The following is an 8,064-nucleotide window of genomic DNA, read 5'->3' as shown; positions in this document are numbered from 1 at the left end:
TGTCATCTGACACGTAACAAAGCACAGCCCTTAATTTCAATTGCATGGGGTGTGACCACACATCAGATACACACACAGCCACAGTTCCTTTCTGGGGGAATAGTTAGGACTCCTTGCTGTTAATAACAGGTCTGATCACCTGTCCAGACTCAACCCCATTACAGCCATAGATCTATATATCAAAAACAATTTGGCTAGGGAACTTCAGCTGTCTTCCAGCAGCTTGGGATCTGTACGATCTTCTGCTTTCACGTGTCTTGTGACATTATTAGTGTATATATGTAAACCATTAGGGTTTCCTCAGTACCCTTAGGAAACAGACAGCTGCATTTAAACAGCCATTACCCAAGAGTTTTTGTTGCAGTATTTCACAGATGTTTACAGTACAGGTGGTCTTTGGACTTTGAAACAAATATTGACTCTAGTACATAAATTCAGGTTTCAGGAACCTATCTGCAAGAACAGTTGTGGAATTCGTAAATTCTGGCTTCCTGACAAGGAACATTAGGTTAAATTCAGACATACTTGACTTTTTCTAGATATATAATGCTGATAAGACTTTTCATTCATGGGGTATAGGACTGTAATTACTTTTCAGAAACATTTAGTGATCAAAAACCTTCGTAAGTCTACCCTATATGCATAGTGTATGTCAAACAATAACCAATATTTGCAGTTGTACCTCTTTTATGCTCACAATGAAAATATTTACATACTTGAATTGCTTGATACAGGCAAACACATCTACTTACACGCTCAGTACTAATCTAGTAAGTAACGCACAGCAGAATTTTACATTCATTTTGCATGACTGAAAATTACTCCAGTGCTGTGAGCTCCACAGTTAGGCTTGTATGGCTTTCTGGAGAAAAAGATACAACACACATCCAGTAACGTTTTTCGTCATGATTCCTATCCATGGGTTATTCACAGCCTTTTCAGAAATGCTCCCACCATCATTGCTACAAAGCTCAAATACACTACTGGTGCCCTGAGGTCTGCAGGAAACCGCTAACCAAATAATCTGCTTGGTCACACCTTTCAGAAATCCCCCAACCTGACCTTGTTACTACAGTTGGTTCAGTCAGAGAAGGTTGCCATTGAAGTAGTAATTTCACATACTTCACCTAGGCAAATATATTAGCAAACAGCAAACATCACTATCTTTCATCTATGTCTGAAAGATTTCACTGCAACTAGTCATTTAGTACTTTCAGATAAACAAGTCTGAAATAAAACACAACCAAAAATATTCTTAGATATCTGTCTAAACAGGGGACATTAGATAACATATGAAGGGTATGTAACATCAACCAACACAAGTATACAAATGGTACTAGACAAAATTGCATACAGTAACCAGAACACAGAAACATTTCTACAGATTCCCATTCCTAGATGGAATATGGAATGGAAAATTTCAATCTCACCAAAAGATCTTCAGGCTTATAGCCATAGTCGCAATCTCAGAGTTTCATTATGATACTAAATTTTTTTCCAAGTTCTTTGCCCTGAAACAAACTAAAAATCTCAGGATTTTTACTAGGTTTGCAAATAAATAAATTTGGTTTCTTAAGACATGGCAAATAAGAGTCCAACATCTATTACTGTGCGCTATTAACATTTTAAATGGTATTCCAGACATGCTAACTTGCAATTTTTGGAATAGTTTTGAAACCTTGTGTTCTGAGAAAACTCTAGGGAATGTCAGCAAAACCCCACAAGATGTGCAGTGCAGGATATCACTACACCTCCCCTCCACCATCTTTGACTTGGCTTTATTTTCCAAAAATTATTATACTAAGAATTGATTCATAACCAACCAGAAAGAAACAATAAGGGTAAGAGGTCTCTGCAAACATTTTTTTCATATGCATAAATATATATATTTGCCCACATACTTTTTCTACAGCATAAGGAATTTTTCTATTATTTTCTCCATCTCTAAACAAGTATTTTGACATCACGGGACACTTGAAAGCACCTAATAGTGATGATACCTTGCAATGAGAGATGAAGGTGCTTACAATAATTAGGGTTTAAACTTTTAAGACAGTATCGTGGAGCTTGTTACAATTACTGTTATAAACTTCCATATATACTGGGCTAAGCGTACAATTGAGTCATGTTATCTATGCCTTTTTTTTTCCAACAGAATGCTTATCATGAGAGTGAAATGCAAGTAATACCCTTTTAAAAAGCAATTTTTAAAAAGTCGCATGCAGGATTATCAAAGTTTAAAAAAAGTAGAAAAATGAGACTCTTTCAATGATCCTTCCAAAACGATTAGTAATAAAGACATATGCACCTAGTGGTTTCTTATTCCCCGTGTTCTTTGTGACTGACAGCCTACTCACTCTCTACTGGAAAATAGAGAAGAACCACCAAAGAATGCTAAACCAACCCAGGAACTTCTACCAGAAGTAGATGTGTAACAACTTTGTCTTTTCTGTGAGGGCACATTTTTACCCTTCTGCCAAATGGTACTAGGTCTAGCTAAGAACTAAAGTGGCACTTGTGAGGTATAATGATCTCATTTTAACCCTTAGCAACAAGAACACTTTTAGAAAAGTGAAATGTCAGGACTGAGAATGTCACACCTTACCTGTTGTACTAAAATATGCAAAAAGGACTATAACAACAAAATCTCCTGAATATGACCTGATATCAGTGTTTGCAATGTGAATTAAGACTATAAAATTCATAATTTGGTTCTTAAGGATTAAGATCAATAATTTCTTCATTTCTGCAAAGCAGAGTATTCAAGTTCTGCTCACCACAAATAGACCAGCAACATTAGGTCTTCTCAAGGAAGCAGACCCAGTTTTAGTCCTGTAAAGGGAAACCAAAACCTGCAGCTCTTCTAGGCAGGGAAGGAGACGGACAGAACTACCGACTATTCTCTTTACCATCCTAAACCCTACCCTACATGGGTACATAGGGTACCCACAGGTAGTAGCTCATAGCTAAACATGTGCAAGAGCTGCTGTTAGGGTATCTCTCTTTCTTCTTCCACTCCAATATTTTCCTCATCCCTTGGTTCTTTTTCCCCTCTTCCAGTTTTTCCTACTAATGGATTTAAGGAGTGCCTTAATTTCCTAAATTCATACCAAGGATTGATTCTGTTTCCTAGGCTGAGGATTGTTTCCTGTTTCTGAGGTTGACAACTTATAGAGTTCCTGCTACTGCTCCTTTCTTATGTTCAAAATCCACATTGCCTGTAATTAAACACCGGAGTTGCTTTTGGCCTGTCAACAGGCAGCTAAGAAGTCAGTCAGAAAATAGAACAGAACAGACTTGCCATAACCAAAACCTATCAACTATTCCCAGCAACTCTTAAAAGAAAAAGCATTTGACCCATACATATTAGAAGGTATAGACAGTGAAGTGAAAGAAGATCACACATTTTCTGCTTTTGAAAATTAGTACTGAAATTGGCAGCCATCATAAACCAGCTCCTCTAAGACATCTTCTTTTCTGTGTCTTTAGAAATCTTGGCTAATGAGAAAACTAATGGTAAGTCTACACTGCTGTTTATTATTAACCAATTCCCAATTGCTACCAATGGCTTAGCATCCCAACAGCAGCCATCAGAGAACAAGGCATTTGGAGGTTTTGGGTGATCAGTTCTATTTTGTTACCTCTCCACCTCTGCAGTATCGTAAAATATGTCACTGCGATTCTGTAAGCGTTTAGAAGCAAGGTAAGCAAAGTGATTTCAATGTGTAATTATTTTCAAGACACATACAGATATTCCCACACAGCTGGCATGAATGTTTTACCAGGACTCAAGTGGGAGTCCTGCCAGTAAGTTCAGTAAGTGCAAACCTGATCTTTTTAGAAACGAAAATATTCTCTATGCAGACAGAAAACTAGAATACAAAATTCATTTCCAGATTCTGAATTCACAAATATTTGAACCTATTCAAAGCTGCAGGTTTCATTTTTACAGTTTATAACATTGAAATACTGTAAGCAATAAAATTTATTTTACTTAATACTAGGAATTTACTTATCCTACCAAACAAAGCAAAATATAGAACAGCCAATGGATCTTTTTTTAAAGGTTAGATGGCCCTTGGATTTAAAGAAGTGTGAAAAAGAATATTGGTGTATTGCTCCCAGCTGCAAGAGCTTACCACACATAGAAGTGGCAACTTTCGTGTAGTCACAAGGCAGTTGTAGCTGCTGGAGAGACATTTGAAGAAACTGCAGGAAAAAAAAAAAAAAAAGAAACCCCGCCTTTAAAGTACTCTATATCAAGAGTCAGGCCAAGTATATAGAAATATAATGATCTAGATATATTCTCCTGGTTTTTTGTGCTGAGCAAAACTTGGGCAAATTCTAAGTCTGATTCATACATCATGTAGCTATGCTGAGTTTCCAAGTGATAATTTAAAGTAAAAAGCTACAAAACTCACATAAGAAGGGTAAGGGGAATATGTGTGAGTTAACAGTGGCCTACATCTGAGCAGTGATGAAAACATTTATCCTAAAGATGTTAGGAGAACAGTGTCTATAAAAACATGATCTATTAAGACAATAGTGTTTCAGAGGGATGACTGATCATAGTTCTTGCCGAGAAACCTGACTAAATAGTTTTAAAATACAAGCAAATACAATAACATTTAACTCAAACCCAAGTGAGAAACAAAATAGTGGTGCATTTTTTCTATAGGCTCCACTTAGATAGATACATATGCCCACTGAAAAAATGTTGAAGAACAGCTGTCTCAGAACTTCACAGCAGTCCTAGCCCTAGAAATTTTCAGCTGTCAGTGCCTAAGGGTAACTTTTCAGTGCAGCTAGGTTTACAATGAAACAAACAACAGATCCTGTTTCCAGGGTTACAATTATCAGCTAAATAAATAGCATTTTTTAAACTTATCTACTAAACACATCAGTGGCAAAACCACAACTGCTTAAGATAATAATGAACCAAATACAGGTGTGTCTGCATGCAGCCAGTCATTTCTGGAAGAAAGTACATTCAGGAGGTGGAGTAGAAATGAAGCAGAATGATTGGAGAAGCCCAACACACTCCCAGGAATGTGACTTGAAACTGAGCAAAGGGGAGCTGATTTATTATCTCAGTGTTTCCTTTCTCCCACCCTCCCCGCAACAATTAATCTCTTTTTATTTCTGCAGTATCTTCCCCTACATGTAGTTTGAGTCAATCAATTCTCTCATGTTTTAATATTAAGTTAAATGTTTAATAAATATGAGACAGCTTCTCAGAGGTAGAACTCATGCTCACATTAGTAAAGAGCTGGATCCTCTTATGATTTCAAGCACAGCTTTTTCAGCAACTTCAATGAGAATAAAATTGAGATCCTTGGAAGGCTTCTTCCTCAGTGCACCAAAAATGTTTTGCTTCAATTTTTTACAACAATAATCAGCTCTATTATAGAGCTGAAAATATGATTCAACTCATTAAGAAAAACAGACTAACCAAGATACTGATCAAGTTCAGACAAACTTCCTCCCCCAGAAAAAGCTGATTTCTTTATCTGGAATCTGCTAGACTATGTCTAAATTATAGAGGAACCACTGAGTAAAATAATTTCTTTTGTCCAGAAAACAATTTGCTGAACTCAGACACTAATTGGTTCTTGCATCAAACCAAAATCACATATTTTTCACACTTTCCCAAGATTATGGAAAAAACCCCATTCTTTATAAATAGCAACTTCTGTTGAGATCCTTGAATGAATACATGCAGAACGTGGCAAAATCTCCTTGGAGAGTTTGTTAAAAGACTCCTAAACCTTCTAAATACTCCTTAGAGAGGGTAAGATTATACAGAGAACTTTGGTAAGATATTCCTAAATATAATTTTTTTTTTCTAAATCAAACTCAAGCTTCACATCATCATTTAAAGTCACTGAAATTTTAAATTATGCCAGATGCAAAATGATAGGGAAGAGTTTTGCTTTTTAGTGAAGTACAGATTTCTGTGTCAGTACAGAGACATCAATACAGCCTTTGTAACAGGTAACAACTCAAGTAAGATTAACTAACAAGAAGCAAATGGCAACCTTCTCTACTTACTACATTACTTGACTGTTTACCTGTGGATTTAACTTTCAGGTGATAATACAAACATGCTTGGTATTAATAATAAAATGGTTTAACATAATAACTTTTTTTTTTAATTTCCCCCTCAATAAACTCATGTCCATATATTCAAAAGAATAACTTAAGGAACTGGTCAGCTCATTTTTTTTTCCAAAACGACCATTGATTTTGGGTGCCCTGCAACTAAAGATAAAATGGAAGCATTCAGCATCTCCACACAGGCCCTAGTGAACATAATTTTTCATGACATAGTGTCTTCTAGAGTAACTTCTTTCAAATAAAAAATGACAGTATAAATGACAACAATTCTGATCTCTGATCCAAGCTAAACACTGATTTTGGTTTATGATAATGATTCTGTAAAGTGCAGGTTAACAGGGAAGAGCCACAGCATTTAAGTTGGATATACACTTGAGCGCTCAAATTCTGTGAACCAGTCTTCCACTTCTTAAATGCTTGCTACACTGTGACAGCTTGATTAAATGTAGCATATTCCTCTAATTTCTTCCACTACTATTATCCCAGTAATACCTATATAAATCTTTAGAATGGTATAGCTTCTTCCCTCATATGAACTGAAACAAATACATAAGTATAAAGCACGAAGACTGCATGAGGGTTTACAATGGTAATGCCAAAAACCAAACAAAAGTAAAAAAAAACCCAAACCAACAAAAAACCTCCAAACAAGTATACTGGTAAGATATTTTAAAAAAAGTAGATCTATCCTGATTGGCAAACAACAGGTTTAGACTCTTTTCTAGCTGTAGTCAATAGACAACACTGTTCTTTATCTAACCTAAGTACAGGAAAAACTTTACAGAAGTAAAGCAATTGATAGCTGACTTCAAATATGAGTAAACTATATTAGCAAAATTCAGAGGAATCCAATTTTATATTTAATCCAGACTAATTCATCTGACTCTCATTATCATTAGCAAATTACTGTATAAAGCTTTTGCTTACAAAAAGATAAGTTAGTTCCTTTAGACTTTGAAGGAAAATCACCCATCATAAGAAAGCAGACTGCAGACTTAATATAAACTACTCTGTTAAAAGATAACGTTAAAACGTGCTTGCTGCAACATGTGTTTCTCCTTGTAGGAGAAAAGCTTCTCACATTGCAGAGCTGAGTTTCCATCTTTGTGAGCAGACTGAGAGTTAATCTGATTCATTTTGTCCTATTCTGGGCTTCATATCTGTTTTCATCCCTATGCTTCAGTATTGCTGGAATGAGAACAGCTGTGAATGGGCAAGTTACTATCAGCATGTTCTTTGGAGGATCCGTACATGGGGTCTGATAGCAGCCTAAATAAATCTGCTCCTATTCTGAAGAAAGGAAAAATGACAATTTCATAAATCTTCTGTCAGTATTTAGTATCTTATTTTCAGTGTAATTTTCCACCATCTGTCTCCAAATTCCATCTTCTTCATTCTACAAAAATGTATTCAAAGAGAGTGTAAGCTGTAGCTGAAGTTACATTAGGTAACTGCTTTTTTTTTTTCCAATATGAGACTTTAGATTTTATGCAGAGGTTAAATTGTATTAACACTTCTGAAATCACATTACATGCAGTAACAATTAATAGTATCTTCTCCTCTGTTCTCCTCCTGTTCCAGGCTCTAGGTTGCTACACTCCAAAGAAGGCTAAAGTTCAGAAGGAGAAAGCAAAAATGATTTTAAGCTGCCTTAATTTCCCTCCAGGCTTAGATACCCAAGCAGAAGTCATCTGTGTTGTGAACTACATTTCCAAGTTACCTACAGGCTGCTTTGCACCTTAAGAAAGCACTGAGCCAAGAACTGTTTACCCTCTGGTCCCATATGCAATGTAAGAATTCCTATAAAGCTGTAGAAGGTGATCAATGCATCAGGTCGATGCACATCAAATCCTAAAAAAATGGGAATTCCTACAAATAACATTTGAACAACTTATGTCTTCTGTACATAATATAACAGCAAAGGAATGGGTAAATTGGATCTACCAT

Source organism: Cariama cristata, unplaced genomic scaffold, assembly GCF_000690535.1.
Source record: "Cariama cristata isolate BGI_N322 unplaced genomic scaffold, ASM69053v1 scaffold3821, whole genome shotgun sequence".
Lineage (NCBI taxonomy): Eukaryota > Metazoa > Chordata > Aves > Cariamiformes > Cariamidae > Cariama > Cariama cristata.
Note: the sequence above shows the minus strand (reverse complement) of the source record.